We start from the raw sequence: 26,069 nt of genomic DNA on the forward strand, positions 1-26,069 counted from the left end.
AATGATCAAAATTGTCAGTTAAATAATGATAGGAGTTGTTCCCCTTCATCCATGTTTGTAATTTGATGGTCCTGATTATAATTGATTGAGAAATATTGGACAGTTAATACGATTAACAAGTCAAAATTGTCATATAATACAAATTGTCTGAATATAAGTGGACTTAAGTATGAATTATTACTAAATAATTTAGTGCTTTTACCCAATATTTTTATATTGATGAACTGAACTTTGAATGTTAAGTTCGAATTTTGATCTACGAAACCTGTATCAACCAGAAATAGTGATATTATCCTTAGAACTCATTATGTATCGACAGTTTAGAATATAACTATTCTTGTATTTGCTACATGTACATGTATGCATACTTAATGGCAAATTTAACCCTGACGTTTCTGTGATAATTCAAAAATCATGAAGGTTTCAATTTAATTGATAAACAGACCATGCGCCGTTGCTTCGCTTCCTAACTACTATCCTTTCTGCATGTTAACTAAGCCATATTTGGAATTTTGGATCCTCAATGCTCTTCAACTTTGTACTTGTTTGGCTTTATAAATATTTTGATATGAGAGTCACTGATGAGTCTTATGTAGTCGAAACGCGCGTCTGGCGTACTAAATTATAATTCTGGTACCTTTATAACAATTTCCCCACGGGGTCGATGCCACTGCTGGTGGACGTGTCATCCCAAAGGGTATCACCAGCCTAGTAGTCAACACTTCGGTGTTGACATAAACATCAATAATGTGGTCATTTTTATAAATTTCCTGTTTAAAAAATTTGGATTTTTTAAAAAAAACTAAGGATTTTCATATCCCAGGCATAAATTACCTTAGCTGTATTTGGCATAACTTTTTGGAATTTTGGATCCTCAATGCTTTTCAACTTTGTACTTGTTCCGCTCTTTAAGTGATTTGATATGAGCGTCACTGATGAGTCTTATGGAGACGAAACGCGCGTCTGGCGTATTGAATTGTAATCCTAGAACCTTTGATAACTATTATCGTTCCGGTTATGATAAACTCGGGCATTAAAATTTGAATCATTGTACACTACATTTGTTCACATGTTCGGCATTACATCTGATTTGTGAGAGCGAGTGTGAGTACGACTACACATAATACAAAATGATAGTGCCGTAGGGGAGATATAAAAATCAGGCACCGCTTATTAGTTGTACCGTGTAAAATGTTTGTGTGTTGATAGGGTAAATTTCTGAAGCCAATCGATTGTTTTTTACTAAAAGGCAAAAGACGCGCATGTTCGTGTAAGCTCACTTACAAATATTTTTAAATATAAAAAGAATTGCACAAAACATATTTCTTACTCCACCTGATCCAATTATATGAATTTTTTTTTAAATAAAAAAACCCAACGTATTACTGTCAAAATGTGCAAAAGACTTTTAAACTCATGTTTGTATAATTTATAAAGTTAGTCAAACTTTGTTTGAATGTTATCCGATAATGAAACTCGTGCGCACTTTTTAGAAGTAATATAGTTTGCATCAGATAAAATTTCCGTTAAACGAAAATATCAATATGAATATAATACCTTAGGTACTCTGTAATTATACATATTCATATATGCAATGATTTTGATGAGTATAAAACAGTGCAGTTTCGATGTCCTCCACATTACAAAAGTTGTATCTGTCCATGAACAATTTCTTTTTAAAGAAAAGTTGATCAACAATGCTTTTTAAAATGACTTCGAAATTGTCTGAGAAAGTCCCGATATACATCTTTGATATATATTTTATAAAGATCTCGCAAGAATTGTACATGCAATATATGACATGAAGTTTCTGAAACACTGTTTTGCGTTTGATGAATGATCTTTATAAACTTCAATACTTGTTAAAAATTTTTGAACCTGTAATACATGTTTTATATCTTGTATGGTTACTGCGAACCAATTACAACAACGATTCTTTGTTTCTTGTTTTTTGCTCTCTCTTTTTTTTTTTTGGGGGGGGGGGGTCTAGAAACGAGGGTGTCGAGGTAAACTGTACACCAACTTGTGTTCGCTTAAGCATCGTCTGCAATAATATTGTCATTCGCAAGCTCCAGTTTAGGTAATTTTGATTCATCTACTACTCATACAGGAGTTGAATGACGCATGTTTCACCTCTAATTAAAGATGTTGAATCATGTCATTTGCATCTATCCCATCGAACTAGAGATAAAGGATACTACAGATACGGTTAAGTCGGCTTCATATTTACTTACATCTAGAAATTGACAATGAGGGTCGGTTGAAAACAAAACTTTACGACGAAAGTGATGATTTCAGCTTTCCAATTGTAAACTTTCCATTTCTAAGTAGCAACATTCCAGCAGCACCTGCATACGGGGTATATATCTCCCAATTGATACGATATTCCAGTGCTTGCATTTCCTATTATGATTTTCTTGATAGAGGGTTGCTGCTTACAAGGAAGCTATTAAACCAAGAGTTCCAAATTGTGAAGTTGAAATCATCCCTTCGTAAATTTTACGGACGCCATCACGAGTTGGTTGACCGTTATGGAATAACCATTTCACAAATGATATCGGATATGTTCCCTTTCATGAATTTGACCTACCGAATTAGACTATTTACCGGATTTGTAAGCACATAAGCAACACGACGGGTGCCACATGTGGAGCAGGATCTGCTTAGCCTTCCGGAGCACCTGAGATCACCCCTAGTTTTTGCAGTGGTTCGAGTTGTTTATTCTTTAGTTTTCTATGTTGTGTCATGTGTACTATTGTTTTTCTGTTTGTCTTTTTCATTTTTAGCCATGGCGTTGTCAGTTTGTTTTAGATTTATGAGTTTGACTATCCCTTTGGTATCTTCCGTCCCTCTTTTGCAAAACACGACATACACCAGAGGTCATATAACTATAAATGCTGAACACAAAAAATAGGGAAATGTAGGAGGTTCAACAGACTCATTATAGAATACCTTTATTTTCGTTGAACTTGTTATTGGTGAATAGAAACGTAAAAAAAACATTAGAACTCATTGAAGCTTTATCCTCGTGGTTAAAGTTTGAGAATGTCATCGTATGTCAATCGCCAAAAATAATCTTTCAATAGATATTATAATGATAAAAGTAAAATATTTACAATAATTTTATTATTTTGAATTTGCCCCCGTCATTTAATTAAACAGTCTTTCTCTGATTCGTACTCTGAATCTGGTCGGAGTTAAACCCTCATTGTCTCTAATAAAAGAATAAGTTTCAGATTTCCACTTAATTGTCAATGCTTGTGGTCCTGAATAAACATTTAATAATTGCTATTTTTGAGATTAGCAACCAACAAATAATAATCATATAATTGTATTCTTGTTGCACCATTTAACAAATGTTCTGATATGATGCTTGAGATGAATGCAAATACATACTGCAAGGGTTTTGAAGATATCTTAACACTTTTCTAATTAAGACAAATTAGGTCCAAATGTCATTGATTGACATGACACCGGTACTTTATATGTTCTTTCACTAAATAATTCAAATTTTGGTGACTATGTTGAACGCATCTATCCCATCGAACTAGAGATAAAGGATACTATAGATACAGTTAAGTCGGCCTCATATCTTACTTACATCTAGAAATTGAAAATGAGGGTCGGTTGAAAACAATACTTTACGACAAAAGAGATGATTGCAGCTTTCCAATTGTAAACTTTCCATTTTTAAGTAGCAACATTCCAGCAGCACCTGCATACGGGTATATATCTCCCAATTGATACGACATTCCAGTGCTTGCATATTCTATCATGACTTCATGATAGAGGGTTGCTGCTCACAAAGAAGCTATTAAACCAAGAGTTCCAAATGGTGAAGTTGAAATCATCCCTCCGTAAATTTTACGGACGCCATCACGAGTTGGTTGACTATTATTGAATAACCGTTTCACTCATGAAATCGGATATGTTTCTTACGTCATAACTAGAATCCTGTCCCTTTCATGAATGTGACCTACCAACTTAATCTATTTACCGGATGTGTTATCACTTAAGCAACACAACGGGTGCCACATGTGGAGAAGGATCTGCTTACCCTTCCGGAGCACCTGAGATCATCTCTAGTTGATGTAGTTTTTTGTAGGGTTCGTGTTGCTTATTCCAATTTTTTTATATTGTGTGATGTGTACTATTGTCTATCTGTTTGTCTTTTTTTCATTTTTAGCCATGGCGCTGTCAGTTTATTTTCGATTTATGAGTTTGACTGTCCCTCTGGTATCTTTCGTCCCCTTTTTTATAGTGAGAGTTGTATGATGAATCCGGTTTTATAGCAAAAACAAAAAATATACAATTTGCAGTTGTTTTGACTGTGATTTCAATTACGGTTCCATAAACCTGTATTTATTTATTCTGCACAGCCAAAGAGTCCTCCTTCATCATGAGTAATGACATTGTGCAAAAATAGTCCTTGCATAGTTTCACATACTTAGTTTTCTAATCAGTTACAATTTAGATGCGTATTCTTAAATCTTGCACGAAACAAACAAGTAGTTTTCGAGGTGGCTATTTTTCATAAAAATACACACTTGTCATTTTTTTAAGCCATATGCTTCGAGAAACTTGTGGAGGTGTATTTTATCGTTTCACTCACTTGTGTAACAAAAACTTAATGATACAATAATTGTTAGAAACATGTGTTAGTTTATTGATTATAAATTGTATAAATTTAAATTGTAACTAGAAAATAAACTAACTTTTGGAATGTTTAATCAAAGACCAAATGACCATTGAACGAAATGTAATTGTAGTTCTTACTAAATCCAGTCTTACTCTCAAATTCAAATATAGGGACTTATTTACTTAAAGATGTAAGGTACATGTTCAATGCAAGACTGTTCCCAGCGTCGGCACTGCGGAAACTGTCATAGCATTTAGGACACACTGCTTCTGATAAAGACCCAGAGAATTCTGTCACCAGTGAAATTTCTGAGCATTTCGGACATTTGTATTTGGCTTCTTGTAAACCTATAAGATTTTTCATTATTTTGTCTGCAACTTCGGCCCCATGTTTCTTGAAATACTCAATTTCTCGTTCTGACAGGTCATTCAACGTCCAGAAAACATCAATGAATTTAAAGTCTAAGACAATAGAATTGTGTACTCTGAAGAAACCCATGTCTGCCCAGTTATCACCCCAAGAGTTCATGAAGCGGAAGCATTCACTGTTGAAGCTTGTAAGAACAACTGCATGTCCAGTTAAGTTTGCCCGAGGATCTCTTTTGTTCAAATCAATTTCAGCTTTGGTCAGGATACTAGTTGGGTTTTTTCGATAAAACATGCTAAACTGGTTCCATTCGGGATCGGTAAGACATAATGTTGCTACGACAGGACGTTTGGCAGCAATAGCTTTCATTGCATCTTTTACATCTACAAGCTTGCAATGCAAACGATATTCAGGAACAATTCCTTCAAGAACGTTTAGTGTATTAGCACCATCTTTTCCATGTAGTTGGATAATTTTTTCTCGCAGATCTTTAAAATATGGGTACCCACCATCCCGACCAAGAATGCGCTTCATAGACAGGTCAAGAACAGCTGCTGATGCATTAGCATAACAGGTTCCACCAACTTGCAGTTGTGCTTTAAATCCGTATGTGCTCTGATTGATATAAATATCAAGGGAGACAGACACTAACAGATCTGAAAGTGAATCTTGACAGCAAACAACATTTCGTGCTAAATTGCATGCTTCGTGTATGTGGTCAGGATGGTTAATCTGTAAAAATAACTTTGTTTCGTTATTACAAATATCAATATCCCATCCTCTTTTAATGAAAATTGTGCGTGGAAGTAACTGTGAGGGAATGGTTGAACTTAATTTGAATAAGAATTTTGCTCCTTCGTCCCATTCGTGTTTTTCCACACTGTGTAACTTTCGTGGTTCAACATTGGAATATCTGGAGATAAAACAACCTACTACGATTATATTTAGTTGTTTCAACCTTTCAGAAACCAGATGAAGATCTCCTGAATCTGTAGGAAGCCCATCAGAAAGGATAAATAAAACCTGTTTATGTTCCGAAAACTCTGGTTTGGAAAATATTGGTAATGTTATATCGAGTGCCTCGAATAAAGGTGTTCCACCATAAATGAAAGGACTGATAGCCTTCATGATTTTATCTGTATTCTTCTCAGCAGACATGCGCTCATCTAGGAAATCACGAAAAATGTCCGATGCCTTCAAAACTGAAAATACAGCACCAACTTTTTGTAAACATGTCTCATCAAAACATTTAGGAAAACGTCTACTTTGAACTTGTTCATATTGTATCTTTATTTCATCGACAATTCTTGAAATTTCCCCCTTTATGTCACTTATGTTTAGTAATACTGTACTAGCTTTTTTAGAAGTAAACATTTGTAATCTATTAACTTGTTTTCCAAAGTCTGTTTCATCATTTCCCAAATTTCTGCATGCTGGTGGTAAACACTTTTGAACAAACACCTTTAAAAATTCTTCATCAGCTTTAAGTTTATTCAAAATATAGACAGCCAAAGAATAACAGACAACCTTCTGTATCTCTTCTTTTGGTGCCCAGATTCGTGTCATTTGCGCACCATTCTTTTCAACAAGTTGGTAGAACTCTTCTAAAACATCATCATAAGCCTTCAAAATGCGCCTGTCTTTATACATGTGATCAGGCAGAAACGACGATTTATTTTCGCCTGTGTGGACATACATGTTGTTGTAATTGCGCTCTATCAGTGTATATTCATGATATTTCTTTTCCTTGAAATAAGTCTTTGAAGATTCTTGATTTTTTAAATCTTCAATCTTTTCTAGTTGCTTTTTCATGTCTAAGCTATCGCATGGTTTGATAACATGTTCCCATTGTAGTCGCACAAAGTGGTATAAACTCTTTTCAAATTGCATTTTCATTTTCATGAATAGATAATTTTCCTGTTGCATATCCATGTATACACACTCTTCCTGTTCGATTGCTATGCGTAAACTCGGTAAACTCTGTTCCCATAGCTGTTCCAATTGTGCATCATTTTCCGGTTGTCTTTTCTCGTATATATGTTTTACTTCTTTAACAGTTTTTATAACATCAAAAAATGGTCTGCTTCCATTTGCTCCTACACCGACAGAAAAAATATGATTATCAGATGAAACGTCATATTTTATCAAACTGTCAATTACATCAAATATCGAGCGCGCCCATGCACCACCTTTCTCGTTAGTTTCATCTCCTGCATTTTGACTCATGGAACCAGACACATCAAGAAGTACACCGGTAAATGTTGCCATTCTGATTTTATCTAAAAAATATTTTGAAATATTGTAATGAAACAAACATAAACAATAACAATAATGATGAACACATGTTAACCTTATCAGAACTTTAGTTATTTAGATATCACTTATGGTTTAATTAGTAATTCCTTGATCCAGGAACTTATACAGATGATTTTCATTTTTGATGAACGGTTGAACAAGAAACAACAGAATATTAAGTATGTTTGTTTGTGTTACCGTGTTGTTGAATTATTCCCGAACGAGTCCTAGATAAAACAAGCAAATACTAAAATAGTAATTGTTCAACGATTTCACATCCATGTGATTATAAACACATGTATATCAGAGATTAATCGCAATACCAACATGCCTACGTACATATAGTGTTCAATACGTCTTTGAATACTTAATAAAACAAGAACACACCCGCGATATCGTAAAGTATCTTATAAGGTGTCAAACATATTTAAGCCTGAATTGTTAGTATTGGTATTGTCATCTGATAAAGTCATCCTGATTATAAGATGCCCAGTTTCCTCTGCTTTCAAAATCTTTCTGTTTGAAGACTTTGAAGCCGTCGACCTGGAACTTTTCAATTATTGGTAATATTAATTATTTCGAAAACAAAAGTGTCTGGAATGGAGTATTTTGTAATTAACGGCAGTGTCTTATGTTAGTTATAAAAAAAGGTTGAATTCTTCTTTTCATCGTTTTTTCGTCATGTCGGCTGACAAATTGGAAACTGTACCTACGTCTTAATTATTTTGATTCCAGGTTTGTTAGTATTCGTATTGGCATTTGATAAAGTCATGATGATTAAAATACTACAATACAGGAAACAATGTGGCACTTATTGAATTAAGTAGTGTCAACCCTGTGATTATGACCCGTGTATATAGCAAATCATAAATACACGGTTTAATTTGGTGGTGCGCCTGACAGATGTGGAACGTACAGATAAGGTGATAGGTAAATGTGACATATTATGACATGACTTAAAGGAAATCTCATCGATTATATCTGAAACTTAGTAATTTGTCTATTTGCTTATTGTTTGAAACATTAATCGATGGAAAAGGGTAAAATTTTCAGTATATTCTATCAAGTATATATACCCTTATATACGTTGGACTTGTAGCTTTCTTCGGATAAACATTAATTAGGTGAACACAAAAACGGTCGTTAGATTTAGTAGTATTGCTGCTGATATTTACCTGTATCTAAACAGTTAGTCCGATGCAATCACAGTAAAGGAATATACACGGGTGTCATTCGGTTTAACGACAAAAATGATCGTAAAAGAATAACTAACGGCGGTCAAGTATTGACAGACGATCGTGAAAGCTCTAGAAAAGGATCGTGAAAGACATTTATTGTACATTCTAGTTAAGAATCTTTGAAAAAAACGCTTAATTTTCAACACGCTGAACAAATCCAAACAAAAAACATGTCTATCAGAATGGTTTAACTTCTTCAATATAACTATGAAATAAGATCAAGAAAATATGCAGAACTTTATGAAAAAACACAAAAGGCACAATTCATCTCTATGAAATTAATGACAAATAACACGCTTTTTGTACCTACAGTGGTCATATTTCAGTTTATCATGATATATTTGAAATTTAATCTTTGGTGTATCTGATAGTACAGTAAAATTTAAGTATGGTCTTCCCTTAAAAGCATCAATTTGTATATGAAAACCTTGAATTTGTTGAATTTCCTTCAAACTTGATCGTGAAAGATCAGGCAACGCATTATTTTGATCGTGAAAGATAGTGCGTGACCAGACTAAATACTAGTAATCAGAAATCAGTATTTCTTTTACCATTTGATAAACCTTCAACTGGTTGAAGCCTGTAACTATTTTGATAAGGAAGAAACATTAATAAAAGCTATTATTTTTTCTATTGAACACTTACCTCGAAAGTTAAAAAAAACCACATTCAACTAAAAACGTGTCTAAATAAGTGTGAAAGATTCAGCTTTGAGAATCGATCAAGTACAATTCAGGCAGACCGACACTACTTAGCCAATAATATGGATATTCAACGTTTAAACCAAAATGTTATCCATCTAACAAAAATTACAGCAAAACAGCATCTTTCATGAGTAATTTGAGATTAAACTATAACCAACATTTTGTGCAACAGTACTTTCTTTTGTTTTTATATACAACGCAGATGTGGATCGATTTACCTATATACTACAGACTATAGACTAACAGAGTGCAAATGCTGTAATGTCTCGTCTGCTTTAGTCATGATAGTATATTTGTTTAACGTCTATAATATAAAGAGTTTTACTAGATGTGTCAAATACGCTTATGATTGTCAATGGTTCATTAAAAGAGTTCACAGTCAGATGAACCATGACATACAGATCTCTACATATATCCCGTACACCAAATAAATGTTTTCCGATCATTACAGTGTCCTAGAAATTGACAAATGTAAAAGTTATGCTTGGCCAATTAATTCGGAACATAAGGTCAAAGGATATGAACGCTGACCGACAGCCAGACATAGACAAATTACTATCATTCAATATATATATAGTTGAAGTTTTTAAACTTTGGAATCGTCTAAAATGTGACAATACTAGTAATATATGTAAAAAGGTTCATACCTAGGCGATTAGAAGAAAATCGTCATGGGATTATAGAGTTTTGCAGTTAGCTCGTAAATATAGTTTGATTATAAATGTAGAAGATGAAATTAATATGAGTAATGTATGGGACTCTATACAAACTTTTGAAAAAGAATATTGGCACCATGAAGTATGGAATGATAAAAATAATGTCAATGGTAATAAATTAAGATTTTATAGATTGTTTAAAACTTGTATTGGTACGGAGCCTTATGTAAAGGTAGTTAATAATAGATGCCACCGACGTATTTTGTCACTATTCAGAGCTGGTTCGTTACAACTTAAAGTTGAAACAGGTCGATATGCTAGACCACAAGAGCCTCTACAAGACCGTTTATGTATTTTTTGTTATAGTAGCCAAATTGAAGATGAAAAACTCTTTCTTTCTAATTGTTATTTTTACTCTGATATCAGACATGAATTATATGCCAAAGCCTGTCTTTTAAATGTTGATTTTGAGAATTTATGTGATGTTGAAAAACTTCGTTATCTTATGTGTAATGAGAATATGGTTCCTCTTTTAGCTAGTTCCCTATAGGATATAAAGAACTAAATGGTGGCCCCGTTGCCGGCAATGCTATTTTTAGCAATTATCTCCGAATAAGGCGTTTTCATTAAACTAATTATGGAAAATCTGTTGTTGTCTAATTGAAGCTCTATATCTATTTGTGATTTTACCGTACTCAAATATATATGGTCCCATGGCTTTTCTTGGTGAATTTTGGGGTTTTTCACGATACCTGACGATTTCGCAGAAAATTTTCCCTAATTTTGAGCAACATAAAAAAAATATTTTCGGCATTTCATACTATACATTTTAGGACAAATTTGTGCTTGCATGAAACTTCATTCATAATGCTTTCCAGAAGAAAAATTTATAAAAGATATAACAACCAATCACAGAGAGCCATCTATTTTTATCTCTATGTCATGTTCCCTTCATAAAATGGCTGCGCCCATGTAATTTTATTTGGTACATTGTAACCTATACGGTAATAAACAATTTTTGAAATTTGATTTTTTTTGCCGCATTAGTTACTTGAACATGGCTTGACTTCATTCTACTATGCAAAATATTTCATTGTTAACTGTATAATACACAGGAATTAATTTCTGGAGCCTACCCCTGTTTAAAAATTGGTAAAAAATTACACTGATTTTTATAGACATTACGGTACTGTTTGTTGCAGGTGTAATATTTTGCCTCTTTGTTAGTATTGCCTTTTCGAAGTAATCATGTGCTTCTGATATTGATCAACAGAAAATTTAATTTGAGTGACACTGTACTGAAAAACAAATAAAAAATTCGGACCAGTTCAATATGAAATAAATTACCTATTTTGAAACGGACTATAGCTTTATAAATCGGATACATGTGCACATTTTAGCTTCTTTTCGTAAAAAACATCTTCTGGTGGTCTATATTAGCTATACAAGTAGTATGGTAAATGTTTTGAATGATGCGAAATCGTTAAGCGTATGCAAATACCCTTGGAGCCGTTTTTACCAAAAAAGGGGGAGGGTTAAATCCGAAGATTTCTGTGTCATGTGATGTGACAAGATCAAACAAGTATCGCCAAAACTTAGGCCTATGTATGGCTATCAAGCTTGTAAGACAAATTTTGGATAAAAACAGAAAAGACACACCAAGGCGATGAAATCCTGTACCTACCCGTATTTTGAAAGCAAATAAGAAACAGACTATAGCATGAAAACGGAATTATTCACACAAATCACAACACTAGTAAAGCGTTTTTGATGTCTAAATCTTTCTGTAAATACAATTTTTGACATATTTTGAGACCATTATAGGATATAAAGAACTAAATGGTGGCCCCGTTGCCGGCAATGCTATTTTTAGCAATTATCTCCGAATAAGGCGTTTTCATTAAACTAATTATGGAAAATCTGTTGTTGTCTAATTGAAGCTCTATATCTATTTGTGATTTTACCGTACTCAAATATATATGGTCCCATGGCTTTTCTTGGTGAATTTTGGGGTTTTTCACGATACCTGACGATTTCGCAGAAAATTTTCCCTAATTTTGAGCAACATAAAAAAAATATTTTCGGCATTTCATACTATACATTTTAGGACAAATTTGTGCTTGCATGAAACTTCATTCATAATGCTTTCCAGAAGAAAAATTTATAAAAGATATAACAACCAATCACAGAGAGCCATCTATTTTTATCTCTATGTCATGTTCCCTTCATAAAATGGCTGCGCCCATGTAATTTTATTTGGTACATTGTAACCTTTATCATATGTGTTATCGACGAAAACATGTCATCTAGAAATTATATATGTTTTGTTATTTTTTTATTTTTTTTTTAATTTACGAAATACATTTTAAATGTATCAAAGCTGTCCTTTTATGTATGTATTAGATGTTTGTTTTAATGATAGTGTCTCATAAGTTAGACTCATCAGTGACGTTCATATTAAAATAGTTATAAAGCCAAACAATACAAAGCATAGAGGATCGAAAATTCCAAAAAGTTGTGCCAAAGACGGCTAAGGTAATCTATTCCTGAGACAAGAAAATCCTTAGTTTTTCGAAAAATTTAAAGTTTTGTATCAGGAAATTTATAAAAAATATCACATAATTGATATTCATGTCAATACCGAAGTGCTGACTACTGGGCGGGTGATACCCTCGGGGACGAAACGTCCTACGAGACCTATGAGGCGATGACCATCAATTATAGTTTATGTCAACACAGCAATGATGTTTTGTTTGATCCAATATATATAAAAAGCTAATAACATGAAGACAGTTACCGAATCTGTTCGTCTTGGAATGTTTGAATAACAGTTGTTAAAGTTGCAGAGACTTTACCACAAATGGGAAAGATAATTGATCAATGGGTGTCAGTTCCACCAACAAAGATAATGCTAGTATTAGAAAAAATTTCTGATTCTGAAACCAGACTCGTCCCTACCTTTTAAAGATACCCTCCAGAAAGACAAAAGTAGATAAGTAAAATATATCATCGAGCATTACAATACACTCTAGCAACATAGATTAGAGAGAATATCGATACCAAACAGATAAATCTATAAATAAAATGTACGGTTATCCGTTTATTAAATTTAATATCATTAATTTACTAAATATATAGAGAATAATACATGGCAAAATCCGTATCATATGTCGTATCATCCCGAGACCTCAATATCAGCCCAAGGGCCTTTAGGCCCGAGGGATGATATTGGTCGAGGGTAATACGGCATGTGATACGGATTTTGCCATGTATTATACGCTTTATCATATATTTCAACAGAAGAGTATTATATTATATGAGCTGTTTTCTGATCCATAGCACTGGATTACCTTCAGTTCTGATTTTGTCTTGTTTCAAAGCCTTAGAATAACTGCTCAATTGTATTTATACGAAGCATCTGGGTTACCTTACAATCTGTTGTTTTAAAAATATTTTGTTTATTATTGTATTTATTTGAGTGTTTTGTATTTTTTTTAGTTGCATTTAGTGTGCCAAAAAATATGTTGTGAAAACTTGATGTTCGTGACGTCACATACAATATGAAAACTTGACGTTCGTGACGTTACATACCAAACAATGACGTCATTCAAAAAATTTACCTATTTTTGGAAATTGCTTCTTACGCCAAAAAAACCAAAAAACTGACTTTATGTAAAAAAAAAAAAAAAAGCTATGCGATACGGGTTTTACCATGCACACGGGGTATGCGAAACGGGTTTAGCTATGCGATACGGGGTATGCGATACAGACTGGAAAAACGAACCTTTATTAGATATACAAAATAGCTGTATTTTGTACTAAATATATGATAAATAATGTTACAAGTTATGTTATTGAGCTAGTTATTGATGAAATTATGTTATATAAACAACGCGATATCATTGTTATTTGAAAACAAAAGTTGTACAGAAACGTCATAAGAAAGAGATTACAAAATAATATTGGAATTTCTATTTTCAATAAATAGCCCCATTAACATGAATAAGAGGTGATTGGCAACAAATTTCTAAACTTTTTTAATTCCACAATTTTGAATAGAGAGTTAAACTTTGAAGGACATAGCTTAGCTGGTTTGTCTCTTATTAACAAAACCAAAGTAACTTCTAATTAAAAAAGTCTATTAGATGGAACAATATTTACTGGTTCATGACACCGTTGATAATTATTAATGATTTCCTAAATTTACGAGTATTGGTATCAACATTATTTCAATTGTAAACGAATGATTTGTGCTTCTCCTTCAAATCTTTATTACTAACTTGGGAAAAAATGTATACCCGTTTTAAAAATGTATATCACAATAAGTTACATTTCAACGTATATGGATGCGTAATATAAACACACTTATGTACAGAAATTAGACGATTTTAATAAATTGTATTCTTCTGATGAATTCATCCTTATTCAATTGATTTGTATAGTTTGTTCTTGTGTTTTACTGCTACAACACTGTCCCAGGCTACGAGGAGGGTGTGGATCCTACTAACATGTTTATCACCGCCACATTCTGAATGTAAGTGCCTGTCCCAAGTCATGAGCCTGTAATTCAGTGGTTGTTGTTTGTTTGCTATGTTACATATTTGTTTTCGTTAACTTTTTGTACTTGAATCAGCCCATTAGTTTTCGTGTTTGAACTGTTTAACATTTGTCGTTTTAGGGCCTTTATAGCTGCCTGTGTGGTATGGAATTGGTTTATTGTTGAAGGCCGTACGGTGACCTATAGTTGTTATTTCTGTGTAATTTGGTTTCTTGTGGAGAGTTGTTTTATTGTCAATCATGCCACATCTTTTATTATATGGAAAAGGTAATATAACAAAACTACAGAACTTCTAGGCAAATTCAAAACGAAAAGTCCCTTATCAAATGGCAAAATTGAAAGCTCAAACACATCAAACGTAAGGATAAAAACGGTCATTTTCCTTACTTAATGTAAAATAACACGCGATTGTAATTTACTGAATTTTATGGTGGTTGAATTGTATAACCATCAATTATTTCTTGCAAAACATGTGCATATTCATTTACCATTATTGCAAACTTATCATAGAATAATACTTACTACATCAAATTATGTTGTACGAGACTCTGAAATAGTTAAATTGTTGTTCTTATATGCTTTTTTTAAATCAGATACACATACACGTACATGTCTTTATATATCTCCCTTATCATGGACAAAACAACTGAAATATAACCTTTGTATCTGAACAAGTGTAGTCTTCGTTGATATAAGGAAGCAAATAAATAGTTTAGTGGCTAATCTAATATGATTTATAGATTTTGATATGCCAAGAGGTTACGGAAAGTACATGTTTACATAACATTTGTAAATAGAATATTTCAGCGTCGGGTTTCAAGCCCACGTCTTCCAAAAAATGGTTGATTAATGGTAGCTTTATACAGGCTTAAATGTAGAGAATTTCAGCGGTATGCTGAACTGAGGTTCTCATAATTTTACTACACGAAATGTATATCATTCAGGTGTTTACATAAATCTTTTAAGTTCCCTAATAATAACCCCATATTGAACATATGATTTTTTGTGATTTTACTTTTTATGCAGATATTTATGAATCATATATCCGCAAAAGGATTGGGTTTTTTTTTTGGTTTATTATTTACTGTAACACAGTGTTATGTCAGACAGAAACCTGCAATCTTCTATCATGTATATTGCAATGATATATTCGAAAATTATTTGTTCTTTTTGTCAAAATATACAACATTGTAAAGATCAATATATGTAGTTGCAATAAAAACTTTAATTAATACTGCAGATTATTTACAATTAAATTAGAAGATTACTGGAGTAAGATGTGGTCATGTGTATCGAAAGACAAAACAAACATCAAATAAAAACTAAATAAAACTATTTGAATCTCGACATTCATATTTTATGCTTGTACGTTAAAATTGTGTATTTTGTTTATATGTTTATATGCCCTACGACTTAACAGGGTTTAAATTTCTATTCAATAAAACCAGCCAAAAAATAAAAGCTTTCTGTTTATACATTTTAACAATATATATGGATATACTGTTTTAAATCTTATAAACTGGTTTGATACAAAATACAAATAATGCACAGTTAAATTGAATTTTAAGGCAGTTTCTTATTTTTAATTTCAAAACGAAGTGTCAATTTAAAATTATGTTTAAAAAGAAGGTAAACAATTTCGAAGGCTTAAACAGTGGAAATACATTTTTGAGTTAGGAAGTGCAATATTTTTCATTTCTTTTATTAAAACAATACAGAAACTTAAGTTAAAAAGAGGCAAATGATACGCAGTCGTAGATTAGAAATATCAGAAGAAAACTGACGAAATTGTTTCTGGTTTTATTGAGACAAATTTTAGCCAAGTAGTCTCAAAGAATACTTTTCTTATAAGGTTACGACCACGGACTGATGACAGAGGACGGACGAAGACGGATGCCAATTGATGATAAATGCTCACATCAATTAATTATTCTAATGCAATTAGTTTGTAACGATAATTTTCATTGGACGTTGATAAATATTTTGAGGGGTTAGATTCCACGTTCTACCAGTCCGTAACTAAGAAAGCCACCATTTTGAATTCTGGGATATGTAATTTTTCAACAAATAAACAAGATATTCACATTTTGAGCCTCACAATCCTCTTTAAGTCTATATTGAAACCATTCTGAAGCGTAGGAAAAGTTAATATATGTTTAGTATTCATGTTTGACAACCAGAGTAAACACATGACGTCACATTGTTTAGATGCTAAAGACAATGCAACAGCTTCGCGGAATTTTTCATCTATGCCATTTTTAAGCCAAAATATTTATTAAATGACATCTATTTTAATATTTGGCATTATAATGGAGATAACTGTATTGTATTTCAAGCTTGGCCTTCGTAAAACTTGATTTTAATGTCGCAAATATCCGTTAGCTAGGTAAACTCAATTTGCGACGGTAGAATATACGTTTTACGAAGGCCAAGCTTTAAATACAATACAGTTATCTCCTAATTCAAATATCACATGGAAACAAAACCAATTCACTTACTTAAGGTTTACTCTCTCGATTAAAACGTTTTATTCATGTACGGTTTGCATTTTATATAAAGATCTTCATGTTTTCAACAGTTTTAAATTCTGAAAGACAGTTGTTAACATCCTAGTAGTTTTATGTTGGAATCTGTTCACTCATATTTGTTTATACCTTAATCATGTTAATGTTATAAAATGTTCTATAAATTGAAAAAATAAGGAGATGTGGTGTAGACAACTATTCACCAAAACTTAAGTGAATTGGATGCTTGCCATTTCACCCCAAAATATATATTTTTATATAAATAAACAGCTGCGCCATGAGCGCATGATACGCCCGACGACTTGTGTGGAAGTTTTATGCCATTATCATAAATAGTTTCTGAGAAAGGTTTAAGCAATTACCATTTATTGCTTTTGAGACATTGCGGGACAAGTGAACCCCCCCCCCCTTTCCAACCCTTTTTTTTTTACAAATATCACTAACATAAAATTTTGAATCAAACCAAAAAGTATACATATCTTTAGATTATTGTAACACAGAAGTGTGTACAGTTTCAAGCAATAATCATAAGTTGTTTTTGAGATACGGCGCGACTTTTTAAAAAAAAACTCCCCTTTTTTACAAAATACTCAATAACTCAAAAATGAAACTTTTAGTCATCACCAAAAAAGTATCCAGATCTTAAGATTAATATAACAAAGAAGTGTGTAAAGTTTTAAGCAATAATCATATATTGTTTTTAAGATACGGCACGACATGTAAAAAAAAACTTCCCCTTTTTTACAAACTACTCAATAACTCAAAAATGAAATTTTGAATCATCACCAAAAAGTATACAGATATTAAGATTAATATAACTAAATAGTGTGTAAAGCTTTAAGCAATAATCAAGAATAGTTTTTGTGATACGGTGCGACTTATGAAAAAAAACACACCCCTGTTTTAGTTACAAAGTGCCGTAACTCAAAAAGTTTAAATCTTATTTTCACCAAAAAGTATACAGATCATTTGACCATCTTAAAAAACAACTGTGTTAAGTTTCATGAAATTTAGATAAGTCGTTCTCAAGTTACGATGCGACATGTTTACGCCGGACAGACAGACGGACAGACGAACAGACGGACGGACAGACAGACAGATAAATAACGTGCTATATTCAATCTGTTTCTATTTCATCACGTACGTTTTAGTCTAAGTGATATTGTTATTTTTCTTTCATTTCGTGATTATCTCAAATCTTAACCTTTCATCAAGGACGACGTGTGCGAATTGTATACTTCCTTCATGATATCTATTTGTTTGATATACTTTGAACAATGTTTTGAAGTACTTCAGTGCACTTTGAACGACGAGATACACAGACATTTTTAAAATAATTAGATTATCTCATTCAGACTTGTAAACACGTGCTTTTTATCTTAAAAGCTGTCACAAACTGTGACATTTCAAAAGTTACATTTAGGTGTACCATGCCCCAATAGGATGTTACTCTAAATAATATATTAGTATATTTGCATATTTTTACTTGCACAAACAATGACAGCATTCACCTCAAAGCTAACAAAACCCTTAAACAGACTTATTACGACGGGATATACGGTAGTTCCGATATTGTTGTCAGGTCATTAAAGATTGGATATTTTAGCTTTAGAATTGATTCACTAATAGGGTCTTTCTATCGGAAATAAACACATTTATTATAAAACAAGTTTTTGGCATGATACGGGTTATGTTCTTTTCAGTTTTATGAGGGTAAACAACTAAACCCCTAACGAGAGGGATTGTGCTTAATATTCAGTTTAATTGAGCTCCGGACCTAGAATGTCAGTATTCCTTTTATTAATGTATGTATCATTGTCATTTTGTTTAGTTTCATGTGACCTATTCTGACATCGGACTCGCACTTCTTCATGTTCCTTTGGATTGCGTTTTACTGTGCGTATTGTTGTGTGTTTACAAGGGGCGAGATCTAAAAAAAACATGTTTATTATTGCGCCTGTTCCAAGTCAGGAGTCTCTGGCCTTTGTTGGTCTTGTATGATATTTAATTTTAGTTTTTTTTTATTATTGAGTTCAGTATGACGTTTATTATCACTGAACTAGTATACATTTGTGTTAAGGGGCTAGCTAAATCACGCCTCTGGGTGCAGAAATTTTTCGCTGCATTGAAGACCAATAGGTTGCCTTCGGCTGTTATCTGCTTTTTGGTCTGGTTGTTGTCTCTTTGACACATTCCCCAACTACTATCTCAATTTAACGAAACAAGATGTAAGTGTACACATCAGACATAATATATCCTGATTCATTCCCAAAGACTTTTTACAATAGTTTATACTGATATTGAAACTGCATCGACCGTATATTCATTTGTGATATAGAGCCACTAACAATATATATCGCATTTTTCATGTTTTTATGACGCGTACATTTCTTTTCTGTTGAGTTTTATTGATGGCGTCAGAAAATAATTCTGAGAAGTTAAACGTTGCCCGCTCCAAATTCATTAAAGCTGATGATTTAAAATAAATGTTTAACTTGGACTAGTTGTTAGAGTTGCATTATAAAGACAATAAAGTGTCTCAAGATTAACCCTCGTCTGGAAATAGTTAGTGTCTCAGATAAAAAAAAAAAAACACTGTCCTCAGAACCAGTAGATAATGGTTAACCTGATTCATTGCTCTTCTGGTTTTGATTTTACGTTAGCTGTAGACCTTTTTTTAAATAATATTCCACAGTAAAGAGAAATTAAACTCAGAAAAAATCGATCCTTGTTCATGTTACGGGTCTTATAATAATACAATTTGGATTTGTACTTAACAGCATTGCATAGCTGTTTGATCTTGTTCTCGATGATAAAGACATGCATTCTATACAGCTAGTCACAATGCACATAAAAAAACACTATGTATCATTTTAGTAAGAAGTAAAATAAAAGGAAAAAAACGAACTCCCAGGTAAATTCAAAACGGAAAGTTCCTTATCAAATGGCAACGTCCAGAGCTCAAACACATTAGACGAATGGAATACAAATATCATATTCCTGACGTGGAACGCATTTTCTGAAGAATAGAATGGTCAATAAAATCTGGTTTAAACGCTATATAAACTTCTTATTGCTCTTCAACTTTTTCGATTTTTTTTTTGGCGTTTTTAACTTTTTTTAGAATCGATCGTCACTGAAGAGTCTTTTTTAGACGAATTGCGTGTCTAGCGTACAAACAAAATTTCTTCTTGGTATCTATAATGAGTGTGTTTACATGTTAGTCGTATACATTTTATCATATTGACAACAATTTAAGAACAAAATAAATAGACCTGATTAAAATTAAAGGAACAGCAGTCAACTTTGTGTTATAAACTAAGTCGCTATAAAACAAACAATTATGTTAACTTAGACAACAAAATGGCATGTATACAAAGCGCATGGGCATACACGGAAGAAGACAGAAAAAAATCCCACAGCAAATGTACAATAACCAATAATAACACAATATTTGAATGTGTAAGTACCGAGCATTGTCATATGGATATTTCTCAAAAAAGACTAAACAATGAAAATAATAATTTACATAGACAAATTTAAAAAAAAATCTGAAACACGTAATTGCAAGAATAAACAACTTCAGAACCTAAAGTCTATACTTCAAGCATATGACCCATTAAGCTGAACAATTTGAACTTCATGTTGTTTTCTGATTTGAATGCTAGGGTTGCATGATTATGTTAACATTAGGAGAGGTAAGGAATATTACGAATCAGGAGTATCTGCCTTCCACCATTTTGTTTTCTCTAGGCAAAATATTGCTGAGCAATCATCTTCTAGTTAAAACCTATATACATACTTACACAGTGTGTGGAAATATTCTGTAGCAGAAAAGATAAGTACTTTTTGTTTCAAATGAATTAATCTGTTACTAGTTCATGAACTTTAACCATAGGTTTCACATTATCACCATTTGATCGCTGTATGATTACTGATTAAGTTTTTATTTTACAAATGCTGTCATTTTGATTTATACATATCATAGATTAACGAAAATCCAAGCGTGTGAAATATGTCTTAATTATACGTTTGTCCAATAGCTCAGTTGCTTCGATACTTTAAAGTGGGTTATGAATTGAAGGTCGTTATGATCTTGTGACACATTGATTGACGTTTACAAATCTTGTCCTCAACATTGTGTAATATAATATTTTGTTTATCAAGTTTTTACAGATATTTTTTTTTCAATGACAAATAGTTCTTTATCAATATGTGTATGTGACCGAGTATCGTCTTCAAAACGAAGTAAATGGAATTCAAAAACGTAGAAAAAATAATGTTGATGAGCATTGCGCAGTCGTCTCATATTCAAACTTGTTTACTTATTGCTTTCCTGAATTGAATGCGGTGTCTGTATGCGTATGCTATGCAATGTCCACTTTTATCATTTAATGAATTGTTGTATTTTGGTTTGTCCATCTTCTTTCTACCATGAAATACGTTCTAGATCTGATAATCATGGTAATGGTCTTATCGGCAACTTATATATTTTCCATTTGATCTTACTTCAAAATATTTTTAGGATTGTAGACAGGACTTGATCCTCGAAAATATTAGACAATGACGTCATGTAGCAGTGCAGCAACATCACGTGCTCAGTTCCACCCGCGTAAATGTATCAATGCAATGCACGCCACTTCATTCATACAATAGAAAAAATATTCAAACACTTTGATCGACTCCAGGGAGTTTACTTTAAAATTTATGTTTCTTTATATTTTCAACCAAAAAACATACAGTTAGTGTGGCTGTATCTTCTTCCATCTTAGATTTTGAAGTAGCAAATAACACTAGGTCTAGATCTTTATTTAAATGGCACATTGAAAATGTAATTTATGATTAAGACTTTTCATGTTAATATAGAAAACTATGTGTTTTATCATATTTATAACTGTATCCTCTAAATAACACAAAACTTTTGTTTAATTAATTTTATTTCAAGTTTACCCTATAAGGGACGATAACTCAAATTACGATTTTTTTTATGATAGAAAGTGTTGTGTGAATTTACATATTTTGATATGTAGCAAGAATGTCCGGTGACCCATTTTTTTTCTTTTCTAATATGAAAGCCTGTTATATTTATAAGAGCTATCTTAAAATTGGATGTTCAATGCATAATATATACAAAATCTGACAATTTTGTACAATCTGTATTGTGACAAACAATTTTTACTAAATGTTTTTAAAAAGGCATGATAAAACTACATTTTTGTAAATTATTCAAAAATTCTATATTTTTTAAGACCCTTATCAACCTGAAAACTAATTGCCGACAAAAAGGAAAATTGTATTTTCTGTCTAGATAATTAATTCATCAACTCAAGTATCAGCGAAACATAATGGACTCGCAGGATATACTTTCTTATAAATTTACTATAAAAAAAGTCAAAATGTCATAATTCTATATTCATGTCTTGATCGTACGTTTACCCAAAGGTTATTGATATTGCCTTCCCCATAACAATTAAGTAACATATCTTCATGAAAAAATATAGTATAATAATCTATTGTGACGTTTTGATAAGTTCTTTAATGATAATTTTTGGAAGTAATGGATTTTTAAAATGTTTATATTTCAATTAGATATGAAGCAGAATCAGTTTAACTAGTAATAGATTGCTCATCTCAGTGGTACGCACAACAAACTAACAAAACAAAAGAAATAAACAAATTATAGAGATACGAGGACTCATTTTTACAGAAAGCAAGTTCTTATAAGTTTTTTGAAAGATTAAAATCTATAGGGCAATGGCAAGTTTAATTTTAGGATATCATTTGTTATTTATATATATAAAATCAATAACTACACATTATTTTTTATGTCTTGAAACAAAATTTGGGAAACTAATTAAGTTACAAAAATATCTTAAATATCTCAACAACATTGGCCTATTATGATATTTTATTATTTACTACACAATGATTTTACTTTTGCTTTATTTAAAATGACCAAAACAAAGGACTCCACTAAATCATCCTTTCAAGCCAGATGATCCTGATGTCAGAAGCACAGGCATATAAATGCGTTAGATCGCATCGATGTGCAAATTTCAATTTAAATATGCGTCAAATCCCCCTCAACTATGTTTTTGAATCAGTTGCTTTGTTATCTACACCAATTGTGCAACGGAAACAAAATATATCACAGAAATTTAAGATGTGCAATTTTTATTCTCCCTACCAAAGTTTTTTTCTCTCAAAAGTTATTTATTTGATCAAATATGTTCAGGTCATATATCATGGAGATAGAAATGCGATAAAGACACAACAGAGAATATCTTTATCAAGATTAATAAAAAAAAATATTACATCCTTGATTTTGCTTGTACAACATTTACATGTATTATCATATTTTTTTTTAACCACATGAATCCGGGTGTAAACGGGATACATCTATTTGGATTAATGTCTCTTTACTGTTGATATTAAAGTATTACATTTAGAAATTATTTAGTAATAAATAAAACAATAAGTAATACGCCAATTTCTAGTAATTCAAACAAAATCAAAGTACACGCAAAGCGTTTTGTATTTGTACCAACAAAGCAGCCACCAATGTGATGGAAGTATGAAGTAAATACTACACGGAAGTCCTTAAGAATCAAAATACAATGTCCTATCGTTCGTAAGGTTTTAAATCCACTTTAAGGTGGTACCTAACACTACAGGGAGATAACTCTGTAAAATCAGCTAAACGTTTTAATTACGTTGTGTTGTTAAGGGAATATTAAGCTTCTCAATGATCAAAATTAGTGTTTGTCAAACTGTTATATAACCAGTGTAATTTTTCTGATAAATTGGTTATGTTCCACTAGCTGAAAAAATTCTTCTAAAATATCATCATATTTTCTATTCGTCAGGAGAAATAGGACACTTCTGACATTCCATTGGACATGTCAGATATTAATGCCAACTAATAATGATGTCTGTATCTAATATATGGCAACAATTTCTGAACTAAACGGTGTATTTTAAAGCATATATTTTTAAAATGTATTTAAGCGTTCATGTTTATAACAATATCATGTCATATATTGATCAAAAAACATCTCTATCATATAAAACCAAGGCAAAATGATCTACTAATTGTGAAAAAGGAATGAACATGTAGGACAATGACATTGTTAGACATGTTAATGGGCCAAAGGACAATATCTCACAACTCAATTGTGAGAGCAATGGTGTTTTATTAAAAAACATATTATTTAAGAAAACATCAATAATGAAAACATAATTGTTGAGAAATCTTGTCACAGTAGATTCGTACTTGTATGGCTTGTAGAAACATTCCGTTGAATCAGGATTTTAATAACACACAATCGTGTCAAAGAACACACCAGAAAGTGGTTCATATTTAAAACAATATAGTTCCTATGCATCGCCATGGATGTAACTTTGACAAAATTCTTATAAATTTTATACTCTTTTATGTTTAATACTTTATTTCAAACCAAAAGCAATACAGCTTATAGGTATTACAAATCAATTTTGAATATTTTAAAAAATGTATACAAAGTCAGCAAAAATCCAAATAACTCTTCTGTCAATTTACCCGTATTTAAAGCCAATAATTTACAAGCAAATTATAAGAATAAGCAGTCCATCCACTCACTTACCAAAGTTTTCATGAACAGGCATTGGATACATGCGTCTTTCTTGTAATTGGATAGAAAGTATATTTTACTTGTGTCTTTAAGTGGTATTTCGAGAGTGAAAAAAATATGCATTTATGTTAATGAGTTATGTGTATAAAAAATTTGGTATGATTGCAATTGAAACTTTCAACTTTTCAAAAGAGACCAAATGATACAGAAATAAACCTATAATTCAACTTACGGCCTACAACAATGAGCAAAGGTCATATCGCATAGTCAGGTTTCAAAGGCCCCGAAAAGACAAACTTTATGTAAATCAAATTCAAACGATTAAACAAAACATGAGAGAAAAACAAATATGTAAAACACAGCAACTACATTACAGGCACCTGACTTGGGGCAGGCATATACATCCAGAATGTGACTGGGTTAAACATGTAAGCGGGATCCTAATCCTCCCCTAACCTAGGTCAGTGGCGTAACAGTATTTCAAAAGAACAAACTATAAAATGAGTTAAAAAAAGGTTTAATCTATCAGATGGACACAAATAGCAAAACATCTATCAAAAACACACTGGACGTGGCCGGGTACTTGTACAATCCAACAACAACAAAAAAACACGAAGGATAGATCTGAGAGTAGTCGTAGTTAGTTCAACGGCAATAACAAGGAATTAAATAAATCTTGCATCTACATGTAATGCTGTTTTTAGTGTGATACATTTTAGTGTAGAAGAGGGGCGAATGATATCATCAATCAAAAATAAACTGACAACGCCATGGCTAAAAATGGACAAATAATAGTACACATAACACAACATATAAAACTAAAAAGACTAAGCAACAAGAACCCCACTAAAAACTGGGGTCGATCTCATGTGTCCTGGAAGGGTAAGTAGACCCTGCTCCACATGGGGCACCCGTCGTGTTACTTATGGTATTACAAACCAGGTGAATAGTCTAATTCGGTAGGTCATATTCATGGAAGGGAAGGGGATTGTAGCTACGACGTAAGGAACATATATGATATTATAAATCATGATAGGAAATACAAGCACGAGAATATCGTATCAATTAAAATTATAAGGACATCTTACCGTGAAATATTTGTGTTTCATAAATTGGTAATAGCTGAACCTTAACATTCGTATCGGAAATGAAAATGCGGATATTTTTGTTGAATTTAAGTAGACTAGATACTACATTTTAAAAGATGAAAATTTCGACTCGAAAATAAAAGCTAATAATGAGATAGTTTGTGTTCCAAAAATATTAACTGCGGTCCTTCATAAAAAAAAACCATTAGTATCAGTCGTTTCACTGATCGTCATTCAATATCGTATTTTGAATTATTTCCATGGATGAACACTTTTTCAAGAAAGTGTCTATAGAAATATCCAAAAGGCAATACGTTATATCCGTACAAATTCCGATGAATAATAGAAAATAACTCCTTTTCTAAAAAAAATATCGGGGAGTTTTACCAA

At 32.1% G+C, this 26,069-nt stretch overlaps 1 long non-coding RNA gene across 1 annotated transcript in view; it reads right to left on the reverse strand.

Moving 5' to 3' along the window:
- LOC134691044 (uncharacterized) overlaps positions 1 to 23,784 on the reverse strand; it is a 261,558-nt gene extending 237,774 nt beyond the window's left edge. The window contains exon 1 of the long non-coding RNA XR_010102086.1: positions 23,631 to 23,784. This is a non-coding gene — a long non-coding RNA (uncharacterized LOC134691044). The remainder of the gene's footprint in view (positions 1 to 23,630) is intronic.
- Between the last annotated feature and the right edge of the window lie 2,285 nt (positions 23,785 to 26,069).

The sequence above is a fragment of the Mytilus trossulus genome, chromosome 11, assembly GCF_036588685.1.
Source record: "Mytilus trossulus isolate FHL-02 chromosome 11, PNRI_Mtr1.1.1.hap1, whole genome shotgun sequence".
NCBI classification, from domain to species: Eukaryota; Metazoa; Mollusca; class Bivalvia; order Mytilida; family Mytilidae; genus Mytilus; species Mytilus trossulus.